Below are 15,345 nucleotides of genomic sequence, written 5' to 3'. Positions count from 1 at the left end.
AGATGACTTCCTACAAACTTTATTTTTCTTTTAAAATGTTTTGATAGGGGGCTTCCCTGGTGGCGCAGCGGTTGAGAGTCCGCCTGCCAATGCAGGGGACATGGGTTCGTGCCCCGGGCAGGGAAGATCCCACATGCCGCGGAGCGGCTGGGCCCGTGAGCCACGGCCGCTAAGCCTGCACGTCCGGAGCCTGTGCTCCACAACGGGAGAGGCCACAACAGTGAGAGGTCCGCGTACCACAAAAAAATAAAAACAAACACACACACACATACACACACACGTGGCCATTGGGTACCATATTCCAGAGTGTGGCTCTAGGCCCTGTTCTGGACTTTAGATGTTATTCCATGTGCACTGAGAGATCTCTAAAGGATCTAGGAAAATAAATATACATGTTTTCTTTCTTTTGGTTAGTCCACTTTCTGAAAGTTTTCAAGTATATTATTGATTGTTACCAAACTCAAATTTTAATTTCATGACATTTTTCTTATTACTACTCCACCATTAAATGGACAACAAATTTGTACTGAACAGATGTGAAGAAAACCTGAGGGAAGAAGGATGCTAAACACAATTCATGGTAAGTGGTTTACTTTGGAGCATTTCTGATAGTTTCAATAAAAATTACACATGTCATTTGTCCCTTTTCTTTCTGGAAGCTTACATCACAAATTACTCAGTCTCCTGCATCTCTCATTTTTTCCTCTTACCTATAAACATACTCAGGTTTCTTCTATTCCAGAAGGAAACCCTTCTTTCCTACATGTCAAAGTTCATCCTCCTTGGAGACTCTACTTTTGCCTCTAACACTTCTATCCATAATTTCTGTCATCCACCTACATGACTATCTTTTCCCCTAATTTGTTGGAGTTGCTGTCTCTTCCATTATTCTAAATTGACTTTAAAATCTAAACCAAAACTTTGCTTCACAGCTTCCAGGAATCTTCATAATTAATCACCTTGGAATCCAGTTGCTACTTTAAGAAAGACAACAAACACATCATTTTATATCAGATGAAACAGAATGAACAGATTAGACAAAAGAAGAATTACAAATCAGCAGAATAAGCGTCCTCAAAGTGATAAATGAAGATGATGAAATACAAAGGAAGAACACAATATTTTTACTAAAATAAAAATAGAAATAATAGTTATGGAAAGAATGAGGCTCAAGGACAAAGGAAAAGATTATAAGCAAAGGTCTACAAAAGACTAAGAATCAAGCTTTTCAACAACCCTGGGTGCAAGAAAACAATGGGATAACATTTGAAGTGTTAAAGGTAAAGAATTTTGAACCTAGACATTTATAACCAATAAAATATCCTTTAAGTGTGTGCATGAAATAAAGCTTTTCTTAGACATAAAAACTCAAGTTTTAGGGCAAAAAGACCTTCGGAAAACACTCTTTCAGGAAGTATACTAGTCAGATAATAAATAAAACTATGAAATCAATACAAAATATAAGAATGAGGAAGTAACAGTAAAATGTTTGTGGTCTAAATAAGAAGAATGTATGTGTGTGTATTCATTCTAAAAATATCAATTCAGAAAGATAGGTGAGAACAAGAAGGAGAAGACCATACTCAGACTTTTACTTAAGGGTATGACATAGATATTGTTAAACAATGACATAGATAAAGAAGAAATATAGCTATGTGTCTTAAGTTAGGTGTAACCAAAAAGAGAGAGAGAGAAATTTAACCTATCCAATAGAGGATAGAAAAAAAGATGGCAAATAAGGAAACAGAAAGCATAGTAATTAAAAAAAAAAACGTGAAAAAAGGTAAGTATTAAATCCTAATGGTAAAGTAATTACAAGAATGTAAATGAGTTAACATAGTGCTCAAGAAATTATCATTCAAATTGGATTTTTCAAAGGTATTGTAATACTTTGTCTATAAAGGACACATTTAAAATAAAACAATAGAGAAAGCAGAAAATAAAGTGCAAAGATGAACCACAAAAATGACCAAAAGGAAAGCAACAGTAACAATGTTAATATTAGACCATATAAAATTCAAGATCAAATGTTAAAGCAAAAATAATAAAAAAATAATACCAAGTAACCATGAAACCTAAAAAACCTAAAAAGAAAAACCTAAAAAACTCTGTAGCAACAGCTGTCAGAAATCTATGAAAAATAAATTCAATTGTAGTTGAATATTTTAGCTCACCACTCTCAAAGTCATAAATCTGAATTTAGCCTTCTCTTCACCTATTCTCTAGGCCATGCCTGGGTCCTATCACCTTCTAGTCTATACCACTCCATTTCTGAAATTTTAAATTCAATTATCTCACTCATCAAATGCAATATTCCATTTAGATCCAATTTAGACCCCCTATGGCAAATCAACTGAACAATTTTCATTATGACTCTCTATGCTTTTACCCTATTATCTTTCTGCCCAACCACCCCTAACTCCCCAGGAGTTCTCTCTCTCTACTTCCTGTTAACTCTGAATTCAAAGTAGAATGGTTCTTGCTCACCATCTTACTGAAATTCCTTTTGTTGCTATTTTCTTTGACTGCTTGACTGATAAATTCAATAGATATTTATCAGTCCTTATTTACTAGACTCAGTCACTACATTTGAGTGTGTGGGTCATTTCCTCCTTCTTTAAACAGGTTCCTTCAGTGGCACCACACTAATTATCTTTTTACTTTACCTTTACAGTCCTTTTCCTCTGACCACCCCTTAAATGTGGGTGATCTCCTCAATCCCACCCTTGGTTTCCTACTCTCCTCATTGTTTTCATGTTCTTCAGGAGCTTTCTTCCTCATTCAAATTTTCAAGTACTACCCATAGGCTGACAACTCTTAAATCTCTTCCTCCAGTCTAGATTACTCCTCCTCAAGACAAACTTGGATATCTAGCTGTCACCAGCATCTCCACGTTGTGGTCTCACAGATACCTCAGTTCTAACATGTTCTCCAGGTTTCTTCTTCTACATAGTTGACAGAGTGATATTAAAGTCAAATCTGATTATGTCGCCCTAGCCCTTACATTTAAGCCTTTCAAGGATTTGAAATTACTTAACATGGAGCACCAGCCTTTCTGTGATTTGTCTATTACCTGCCTCTCTAGTGTGACCTTTTGTCATCACCTCATGCTGTTTCCTATTCTTTGCTCATGCTATCTTACTTGGCTAAATTGCCCCACTAGCCATTTTCCTCTAAGTCTACTTGACATACTTCTGAAGCAGAATAGCACTTCTGCACTTCTACATATACCATAGCCTTTTCTACATAATAGTATAAGTATTTGCTTCCTTTTTTTTCTCTTCCCTTCAACTTAGAGTTCTTGTAGAGTACAGAGGATAAGAAAAACAAGACAAGGAATAATTAAAATATAGCATGTGCTGTAAAAATACTATGATAAGTGCTGCAATTTTTATCCACATGATATAGGTGTTACTATGAAAACTCAGAGAATAGGCACCTAATCCACACAGAATACCCCCAGGGAAAGAAGAAACCTGAGACGAATTTCGAAGAGTCAGTCAGAATTATCCAGATAAATGGAGATTGAATGAGTAGTTGGTAAAGAAAGGATATAAGGAAGAACCTGGCCGCTGTGAAAATCACTAGTGAACCATATGGCTGAAGAACACAGTACCATGCAGATGTGTAATGATAATTCTGGGTAGGGTAGCAAGGGTTAAGTGTGGAAGAGTCCTGTGTGCCGTGAGTACAAATTTGAATTTTATCTTGGAAAGACCCATGCTATAAAATGCTTATTTGACTTTATATCTGATTGTCTTGGAGCACTTTAATCACCTAATTACTCCTAATTCCAACCCCCAAATCCTAAATCTATGGATGCTCTCATAGATTTCTTCTGTGGTAGCTATGATTTCTGGGGTCTTTGAATTAATGAAATGTTCTGTGATGTCACAGGAGGACAAGCATAGAAGAAAGAAACACAAAAATATGTCAACAGCCACCAAATCCTGAGCAATCTCACTGCCCTTGTGTTAGAAACTTCAAAAAATGTAAGCATCAGAGTGACATCACCAAGATGGCAACATAGTTAGCTCCTGAATTCACTCACCATCATGAGAAGAACAATTAACATCTATTCAGAAACAAGACACCACTAAGAGAATCCTAGAGCACGGGGGTGAGGCTGAAATACCCACTGAACCTCAGAGATCAAGGCAGACTGCATCAGAAGGTGAGAGAAGCAGCTACACGTTGACCACATTGACCCTCCCCTAGGACAGTGCAACACTATGCAGAGAGGTCTTCTGTGAGCCATTGGTTCGTCCAGAGGGAAAAGAGGACACAGGGCGGACAACCAATCTCCTTCAACATTGTGGGCTGCTCTGTGGGAGCCCCTACTTTGATCTCGCACTATGGTAATTGCAGAGGAATCTATGGGGCCCAGCCACTGGGAATCTGTGACAGAGAAGCAGGGAGAGGCTTGCAACAATCAACACACAGATCTTGGCAGACAGTTCATATCTGCAGTGCCTGTGTAGTAAATCCAACCAGCGACATCATTGGTCTGCAGAACCAAATCAGGGGTACACTTTGACCAGGTAACTTGGGGGGAGGGGGCACAGATCTGATTCAGATCCTCAAGGAGTTTTATCAGCCCTAGAGCCCATTTGTCCACACCCAGTCAAGGTGCTGAGTCATGGCCCCACCCACAGTGAAAAGTACTTTCCAGCCCCATCTGAACAGAAGAGCTAGTGACAACTCCTGGAAGTTGTGTGGCACAGTGGGGCTTGAGTCAAGAGGCAGGTGGACAGGCAGAGCAGATCACCCACAGAGCAAAGCCAGTACCAGTCATGGGGTCTTCCCATGCTATGCACAGGCAGGAAGATTAATTCATAGCCAAGGGTAGCTCTTGGCATCTCTCAAACTGAGAACCTCCTTGGAAAATTGAGAATAGTCTGGAAGGCTATTCCTCTGGCCCCAACTGATCAGAAGGGCTAGCAAAAATACCTGAAAGTTTTGCAGCACAGCAGCACTCAAGCTGAGCAAAGGGCAGACAGGACTGATAGTCTGGAGAGCAAAGCCAGCAGCCCTGTTCAGCCAAGGAGCTTGGGTGTGGGTCATCTTGAGTTAAGACAACAAAGAGCTTCACTTGTTTTAGAGCAGCTTCTGCAACTGTGTCTGGGCAGAGAATCTAATTCATAGTCTTGCTCATCATTGAATACAGCCTTCAGCCCATCCAACAAGGAAACCTAACCAGAACACATGGGAAGTTGCATAGCCCATTCAACAGTCCCACATACAGTGGCACTTGAACAGAGAGCACAGCCATGGCTTCCCCCATCTGCAGAGCAAAATCAGGGGCCTCATCTGACCAGGGTATTCAGTGCATACTCAGGCCTTATTCAGGCCTCCAAACAATGAACTGCACAGGCCCTGGGCCCTGACCTACTTCCCTGCTAGGACAGGGAAGCTAATTCATAGCCCCACCTGCTACATCCAGTCCCAACCATCTAGTAAGCCTGATCAGAGAATTCAGGCAACTGTGGAGCCCATTCTACAGCCTCACTTGAGTAAGAAACAAAGCCAACAGTCCTATCCAACTGCTCTCAGCTAGTGGCACAACCCCCAATCCCTGTCTTCAGAGTTCTAACAGTTGCCTCACCCAAATATATCATAATATCAGGCTCCACCTGCCCAAAGGCATTAGTGGCAGACACACCAGAAACCCAAAATGAGCAGACTGATGAAGAACTGTCTCTGGCAAAGCAAACCTGTAAAGTCTGTAAGAGGAGCCCTATTACTCAAATGCACAGATACCAACATAAGGAATTAAGGATCATAAAAAATCAGGTAAATATGACACCACCAAAGGAAACTAATTAAACTCCAATAACTGACCCTAAAGAAATGGAGATCTATGAACTGTCAGATAAAGAATTCAGAATAATCCTTTTAAGGAAGTTTAGTGACCTACATGAAAACATAGACAGATAACTAAACAAAATCAAGAAATAGAATAATCTATTATTAATAACCCAATATTAAAAAAAAGTATAAATTTTAACAGCAATAACCTAAAGTGTGATGGGGAGAAGAAGTAAAAGTGTAAAGAATACAAATTCTATTGAAGTTAAGTTGCTATCAATTTAAAATAGGGTGTTATAAGTTTAAGTTATTTTATGTAAGCCTCATGATAACCACAGGAAAATCTCATAGTATTATAATTACGCAAAAGAACTCAATAAAGAAGTCAAAGCATATTGATACCAAAAGGCAGAACACAAAAAATGATAGCAGGATAAGAAACAGGGAATGATGGAGCTACAAAATAACCAGAAAACAACTAAAAACATTTTATTGTAGTGAGCCCTTATCTATCAGTAATTACTTTAAATATAAATGAATTAAATTCTCCAATTCAAAGACATAGTATGGATGAATGGATTAAAAATAGAAGATCCAAAATGTGCTGTCTACAGGAGACTCACTTTCACCTTAAAGACACAAATAGACTGAGAGTGAAGGGATGGAAAACGACATTTCAAGCAGTGGTAACCAAAAGAAAGCAGGGGTAGACAGCTTATATTGCTTACATCAGACAAAACAGACTAAACTAAAAATGGTAAAAAGAGACAAAGAAGGTCATTATATAATGATACAGGGGTCAATGCATCAAAAAGATGTAACTATTTATGAGTCCAACATCACAGCACCTAAGCATATAAAGAAAAAACTAACAGAGCTAAAGAGAAAAATAAATGGTATAGTTACTATAAACAATAAGAGTTGAAGACTTTTTTACCCCACTCTCAACAATGGATAGATCATCCACACAGAGAATCAATAAGGAAACAGTGGATTTGATCAACACTATAGATTTCCTGGACCTAAAAAATACATAAAGAACAGTCTATCCATTGACAGCAGAATACACATGTGTACTCTCAAGTATACATGTGACATTTTCTAGGATAGACCATATGTTAGACCACAAAACAAGTCTTAACAAATTCAAGAAGAATGGAATAATACTGTGTCTTTGCTAATCACAATGGCATGAAACTAGAAATCAACAAGAGGAAACTAGAAAATTCACAAACACATTGAAATTACACAACACTCTCCTGAACATTCAATGGATCAAAGAGGAAATTAAAAGGGAAATAAAAAAGTTTATTAAGACAAACAAAAATAGAGACACGACAAACCAGAACTTACGGGATACAGCAAAAGCAGGCCTTGAAGGCATTATGCTAAGTGAAGGAAGTCAGACAAAGAAAGACAAATACTGCATGATCTCACTTATATGTGGAAACTAAAGCAAAAACAAAAACAAAAAAACCTCGTAGAAAAAGAGATCAGAGGGGCTTCCTTGGTGGCGCAGTGGTTGAGAGTCCGCCTGCCGATGCAGGGGACGGGGGTTCGTGCCCCGGTCCGGGAAGATCCCACATGCCGCGGAGCAGCTAGGCCCGTGAGCCATGGCTGCTGAGCCTGCGCGTCTGGAGCCTGTGCTCCGCAACGGGAGAGGCCACAACAGTGAGAGGCCCGCGTACCGCAAAAAAAAAAAAAAAAAAAGAGATCAGAGGACCTTCAAGATGGCGGAAGAGTAAGACTCGGAGATCACCTTCCCATAAATACATCAGAAATACATCTACACGTGGAAAAACTCCCACAGAACACCTACTGAACACTGGCAGAAGACCTCAGCCCTCCCAAAAGGCAAGAAACTCCCCACGTACCTGGGTAGGGCAAAAGAAAAAAACAGAGACAAAAGAACAGGGACGGGACCTGCACTGGGGGAGGGAGCTATGAAGGAGGAAAGGTTTCCACACACTAGGAAGCCCCTTCGCGGGCAGAGACTGCGGGGGGGCGGAGCGGGGAAGCTTCAGAGCCACGGAGGAGAGTGCAGCCACCGGGGTGCCGAGGGCAAAGTGGAGAGATTCCCGCACAGAGGATCAGAGCCGACCAGCACTCACCAGCCCGAGAGGCTTGTCTGCGCATGAGACACTCAGGCTGCTGCTGCTGTCACCAAGAAGCCTGTGTGCGAGCACAGGTCACTATCCCCACCTCCCCTCCCGGGAGCCTCTGCAGCCCGCCACTGCCAGGATCCAGTTATCCAGGGACAACTTCCCCGGGAGAACACACAGCGCACCTCAGGCCAGTGCAACGTCCTGCTGGCCTCTGCCGCCGCAGGCTCGCCCCGTACTCCGTACCCCTCCCTCCCCCCGGCTTCAGTGAGCCAGAGCCCCCGAATCAGCGGTTCCTTTAACCCCATCCTGTCTGAGCGACGAACAGACGCCCCCAGGCGAAATACACGCAGAGGCAGGCCCAAATCCAAAGCTGAAACCTGGGAGCTGTGAGAACAAAGAAAAGAAAGGGAAATTTCACCCAGCAGCCTCAGAAGCAGTGGATTAAATCTCCACAATCAACTTGATGTACCCTGCATCTGTGGAATACATGAATAGACAAGGAATCATCACAAATTGAGGAGGGGGACTTAGGGAGCAATGATATATATATGTATATTTCCCTTTTTCTCTTTTTCTGAGTATGTCTATGCTTCTGTGTGTGATTTTTTCTGTATAGCTTTGCTTTTACCATTTGTCCTAGGGTTCTGTCTTGCCTTTTTTTTTTTTTTTAACTGCTTAAAAATTTTTTTCTCTAAATAATTATTTTTTATTTTAATACGTTTATTTTATTTTACTTTATCTTCTTTCTTTCTTTCTTTTCTCTCTTTTATTCTGAGCCATGTGGAGGACAGGCTCTTGATGCTCCAAACAGGCATCAGGACTCTGCCACTGAGATGGGAGAGCCAAGGTCAGGACACTGGTCCACAACAGACCTCCCAGCTCCATGTAATATCAAACAGTGAAAATCTCCCAGAGATCCCCATCTCAATGCCAAGACCCAACTCCAGTCAACGACCAGCAAGCTGGAGTGCAGGACACCCTATGCCAAACAACTAGCAAGAAAGGAACACAACCCCACCCATTAGCACAGAGGCTGCCTAAAATCATAATAAGGCCACAGATACCCCAAAACACACCACCAGACATGGACCTGCCTACTAGAAAGACAAGATACAGCCTCATCCCCCAGAACACAGGAATTAGTCCCCTCCACCATGAAGCCTACACAACCCACTGAACCAACCTTAGCCACTGGGGACAGATACCAAAAACAATGGAAACTACAAACCTGCAGCCTGCGATAAGGAGACCCCAAACACAGTAAGTTAAGCAAAATGAGAAGACAGAGAAACACCCAGCAGATGAAGGAGGAAGGCAAAAACCACCAGACCTAAAAAATGAAGAGGAAATAGGCAGTCTACCTGAAAAAGAATTCAGAATAATGATAGTAAAGATGATCCAAAATCTTGGAAATGGAATGTAGAAAATACAAGAAACGTTTAACAAGGACCTAGAAGAACTAAAGAGCAAAGAAACAGTGATGAACAACACAATAAATGAAATTAAAAATTCTCTAGAAGGGATCAATACCAGAATAACTGAGGCAGAAGAACAGATAAGTGACCTGGAAGATAAAATAGTGGAAATAACTACTGCAGAGAGGAATAAAGAAAAAAGAATGAAAAGAATTGAAGACAGTCTCAGAGACCTCTGGGACAACATTAAACACACCAACATTCGAATTATAGGGGTCCCAGAAGAAGAAGAGAAAAAGAAAGGGACTGAGAAAATATTTGAAGAGATTATAGTTGAAAACTTCCTAATATGGAAAAGGAAATAGTTAATCAAGTCCAGGAAGCACAGAGAGTCCCATACAGGATAAATCCAAGGAGAAACATGCCAAGACACATATTAATCAAACTATCAAAAATTAAATACAAAAAATAAATATTAAAACCAGCAGGGGAAAAACAACAAGTAACACATAAGGGAATCCCCATAAGGTTAACAGCTGATCTTTCAGCAGAAGCTCTGCAAGCCAGAAGGGACTGGCAGGTTATACTTAAAGTGATGAAAGAGAAAAACCTACAACCAAGATTACTCTACCCAGCAAGGGTCTCATTCAGATTTGATGGAGAAATTAAAAGCTTTACAGACAAGCAAAAGCTAAGAGAATTCAGCGGCACCAAATCAGCTCTACAACAAGTGCTAAAGGAACTTCTCTAAGTGGGAAACACAAGAGAAGAAAAGGACCTACAAAAAAACAACCCAAACAATTAAGAAAATGGTAATAGGAACATACATATCCATAATTACTGTAAACATGAATGGATTAAATGTTCCAACCAAAAGACACAGGCTTGCTGAATGGAAACAAAAACAAGACCCATATATATTCTGTCTACAAGAGACCCACTTCAGACCGAGGGACACATACAGACTGAAAGTGAGGGGATTGAAAAAGATATTCCATGCAAATGGAAATCAAAAGAAAGCTGGAGTAGCAATTCTCATATCAGACAAAATAGACTTTAAAATAAAGACTATTACAAGAGACAAAGAAGGACACTACACAAAGATCAAGGGATCAATCCAAGAAGAAGATATAACAATTGTAAATATTTATGCACCCAACAGAGAAGCACCTCAATACATAAGGAAATTACTAACAGCCTAAAAGGGGAAATTAACACAATCATAGTAGGGGACTTTAACACCCCACTTTGACCAATGGACAGATCATCCAAAATGAAAATAAATAAGGAAACACAAGCTTTAAATGATACATCAAACAAGATGGACTTAGTTGATATTTATAGGACATTCCATCCAAAAACAACAGAATACACATTCTTCTCAAGTGCTCATGGAACATTCTCCAGGATAGATCATATCTTGGGTCACAAATAAAGCCTTGGTAAATTTAAGAAAATTGAAATCGTATCAAGTATCTTTTCTGACCACAACGCTATGAGACTAGATATCAATTACAGGAAAAAATTTGTAAGAAATACAAACATATGGAGGGTAAACAACACACTACTTAATAACCAAGAGATCACCGAAGAAATCAAGAGGAAATCAAAAAATACCTAGAAGCAAAAGACAATAAATAGAGGGAACTTAACTCAACATAACAAAGGCCATATATGACAAACGCACAGCTAACATTGTACTCAATGGTGAAAAACTGAAACCATCTCCAGTAAGATCAGGAACAAGACAAGGTTGCCCACTCTCAATACTCTTATTCAACATAGTTTTGGAAGTTTTAGCCACAGCAATCAGAGAAGAAAAAGAAATAAAAGGAATCCAAATTGGAAAAGAAGAAGTAAAGCTGTCACTGTTTGCAGATGACATGATACTATACATAGAGAATCCTAAAGCTGCTACCAGAAAACTACTAGAGCTAATCAATGAATTTGGTAAAGTAGCAGGATACACAATGAATGTACAGAAATCTCTTGCATGCCTCTACACTAATGATGAAAAATCTGAAAGAGAAATTAAGGAAATACTCCTATTTACCATTGCAACATGAAGAATAAAATACCTAAGAATAAACCTACTTAAGAAGACAGAAAACCTGTATGCAGAAAACTATAAGACACTGATGCAAGAAATTAAAGATGATACAAACGGATGGAGAGATATACCATGTTCTTGGATTGGAAGAATCAACATTGTGAAAATGACTCTACTACCCAAAGCAGTCTACAGATTCAATGCAATCCCTATCAAACTACCACTGGCATTTTTCACAGAACTAGAACCAAAAATTTCACAATTTGTATGGAAACACAAAAGACCCCGAGTAGCCAAAGCAATCTTGTGAAAGAAAAATGGAGCTGGGGGAATCAGGCTCCCTGACTTCAGACTATACTACAAAGCTACAGTAACCAAGACAGTATGGTACTGGCACAAAAACAGAAATATAGATCAATGGAACAGGATAGAAAGCCCAGAGATAAACCCACGCACATATGGTCACCTTATCTTTGTTAAAGGAGGCAAGAATATATAGTGGATAAAAGACAGCCTCTTCAATAAGTGGTGCTGGGAAAACTGGACAGCTACATGTAAAACAATGAAATTAGAACACTCCCTAACACCATACACAAAATTAAACTCAAAATGGAGTAAAGACCTAAATGTAAGGCCAGACACCATCAAACTCTTAGAGGAAAACATAGGCAGAACACTCTATGACATAAATCACAGCAAGATCCTTTTGACCCACCTCCTAGAGAAATGGAAATAAAAACAAAAATAAACAAATGGGACCTAATGAAACTTAAAGCTTTTGCACAGCAAAGGAAACCATAAACAAGATGAATAGACAACGCTCAGAATGGGAAAAAATATTTGCAAATGAAGCAACTGACAAAGGATTAATCTCCGAAACATACAAGCAATACATGCAGCTCAATATCAAAAAAACAAACAACCCAATCCAAAAAGCGGCAGAAGTCCTAAATAGACACTTCTCCAAAGAATATATGCAGATTGCCAACAAACATGTGAAAGAATGCTCAACATCATTAATCATTAGAGAAATGCAAATCAAAACTGCAATGAGATATCATCTCATACTGGTCAGAATGGACATCATCAAAAAATCTACAAACAATAAATGCTGGAGAGGGTGTGGAGAAAAGGGAACACTCTTGCACTGTTGGTGGGAATGTAAATTGATACAGCCACTATAGAGAACAGTATGGAGGTTCCTTAAGAAACTAAAAATAGAACTAGCATACGACCCAGCAATCCCACTACTGGGCATATACCCTGAGAAAACCATAATTCAAAAATAGTCATATACCAAAATGTTCATTGCAGTTCTATTTACAATAGCCAGGACATGGAAGCAACCTAAGTGTCCATCAACAGATGAATGGATAAAGAAGATGTGGCACATATATACAATGGAATATTACTCAGCCATAAAAAGGAATGAAACTGAGTTATTTGTAGTGAGGTGGATGGACCTAGAGACTGTCATACAGAGTGAAGTAAGTCAGAAAGAGAAAAACAAATATCATATGCTAACACATATATATGGAATCTAAAAGAAAAGAATAAAAGAAAAAAAAATATTCAGAAGAACCTAGGGGCAAGACAGGAATAAAGATGCAGACCTACTAGAGAATGGACTTGAGGATATGGGGAGGGGGAAGGGTAAGCTGGGACAAAGTGAGAGAGTGACATGGACATATATACACTACCAAATGTAAAATAGATAGCTATTGGGAAGCAGCCGCATAGCACAGGGAGATCAGCTTTGTGCTTTGTGACCACCTAGAGGGGTGGGATAGGGAGGTTGGGAGGGAGGGAGATGCAAGAGGGAAGAGATATTGGGACATATGCATATGTATAACTGATTCACTTTGTTATAGAGCAGAAACTAACACAACATTGTAAAGCAATTATACTCCAATAAAGATGTTAAAAAACAAACAAAAAAAAAAGAGACCAGACTTGTGGCTACCAGAAGTTGGTGGTCGGAGTGGTGAGGAATTGGAGGAAGGTGGTGAAAAGGTACAAACTTCAGTACTAAGATAAATAAGTACCTTAGTACTTATATAAGTACTACAACTAGTACTTATATAATATAATGTACTACAATGTGATGACTATATTTAACAATGTTGTATGACATACAGGAAAGTCGTTAAGAGGAAATTTTTTCTTTTCTTCTTTCTGTTTTTTTTTACTGTATCTATATGATAAGATGGATGTTAGCTGAACCTATTGTGGTAATCATGTCACAGTATGTGTAAATTAAATCATCATGCTGTATTCCTCAAACATATATAATGATTATGTCAATTATTTCACAATCAAGCTGAAAAAATAAAATAATGTTAAAATAATTATAAAAATAAAAGATGACAGAAGCTCCCCCCAACCCACCTGGAAATGTAAGCATCAAAACAACTCTTCAAGGAATTCCTTGGTGGTGCAGTGGTTAGGAATCCGCCTGCCAATGTAGAGGACACAGGTTCGAGCCCTGGTCCAGGAAGATCCCACATGCCGTGGAGCAACAAAGCTCGTGTGCCATAACTACTGAGCCTGCACTCTAGAGCCCGCGAGCCACAAGTACTGAGCCCACATACAACAACTACTGAAGCCCGTGTGCCTAGAGCCCGTGCTCCACAACAAGAGAAGCCACCGCAATGAGAAGCTCACACACCACAATGAAGAGTAGCCCCCACTTGCCGCAATGAAGACCCAACACAGCCAAAAATAAAATGTAAATAAATATATAAATTTATATATAAGACAACTCTTCAAACCATAGAAATGTTGGTGAGAGAGGTTAAGGATTGAGACCACACAACAACTAAGTGGTGGTGCTAATCTCATGGTGCCTGACTCTGAAGACTCCAAACTTTCTGCTTTGTGACAATGACTCTTAGCACCAATCAAAGAATATTAGGATGTTGAGGTAAGTTCCCTCTATGTCTACTTTCTGGAGAGTTTTTTATCATAAATCGGTGTTGAATTTTGTCAAAAGCTTTTTCTGCATCTATTGAGATGATCATATGGTTTTTATACTTCAGTTTGTTAATATGGTGTATCACATTGATTGATTTGTGAATATTGAAGAATCCTTGTATTCCTGGGATAAACCCCACTTGATGGTGGTGTGTGGTCCTTTTAATGTGCTGTTGGATTCTGTTTGCTAGTAGTTTGTTGAGGATTTTGCATCTATGTTTATCAGTGATATTGGTCTGTAGTTTTCTTTTTTTGTGACATCTTTGTCGGGTTTTGGTATCAGGGTGATGGTGGCCTCGTAGATTGAGTTTGGGAGTGTTCCTCCCTCTGCTATATTTTGGAAGAGTGAGAAGCATAAGTGTTGGCTCTTCTCTAAATGTTTGATAGAATTCGCCTGTGAAGCCATCTCATCCTGGGCTTTGTTTGTTGGAAGATTTTTAATCACAGTTCAAATAAACAAGTGGGACCTAATGAAACTTAAAAGCTTTTGCACAGCAAAGGAAACCATAAACAAGATGAAAAGACAATGCTCAGAAAGGGAGAAAATATTTGCAAATGAAACAACCGACAAAGGATGAACCTCCAAAATATACAAGGAGCTCATGCAGCTCAATATCAAAAATACAAACAACCCAATCCAAAACTGGGCAGATCTAAATAGACATTTCTCCAGAGAAGATATACAGATTGCCAACAAACATATGAAAGGATGCTCAACATCACAAATTATTAGAGAAATGTAAATCAAAGCTACAATGAGGTATCACCTCACACCAGTCAGAATGGCCAGCATCAAAAAATCTACAAACAATAAATGCTGGAGAGGGGTGGAGAAAAGGGAACCCTCTTGCACTGTCGGTGGGAATGTGAATTGATACAGCCACTATGGAGAACAGTATGGAGGTTCCCTAAAAAACTAAAAATAGAACTACCATATGACCCAGCAATCCCACTACTGGGCATATACCCTGAGAAAACCATAATTCAAAAAGAG

The 15,345-nt window shown here is 39.4% G+C and overlaps 1 protein-coding gene across 2 annotated transcripts in view; it reads right to left on the bottom strand.

Moving 5' to 3' along the window:
• The window catches only part of TFEC (transcription factor EC), a 79,096-nt gene that overhangs the window by 36,325 nt on the left and 27,426 nt on the right, over nucleotides 1-15,345 (bottom strand). The window lies entirely within an intron of this gene.

This window comes from Aethalodelphis obliquidens, unplaced genomic scaffold (assembly GCF_003676395.1).
Source record: "Aethalodelphis obliquidens isolate GAN/ISIS:26980383/991018 unplaced genomic scaffold, ASM367639v1 scaffold5, whole genome shotgun sequence".
Classification (NCBI taxonomy): Eukaryota; Metazoa; Chordata; class Mammalia; order Artiodactyla; family Delphinidae; genus Aethalodelphis; species Aethalodelphis obliquidens.
Note: the sequence above shows the minus strand (reverse complement) of the source record. Positions and strands in the feature narration are given on the sequence as shown.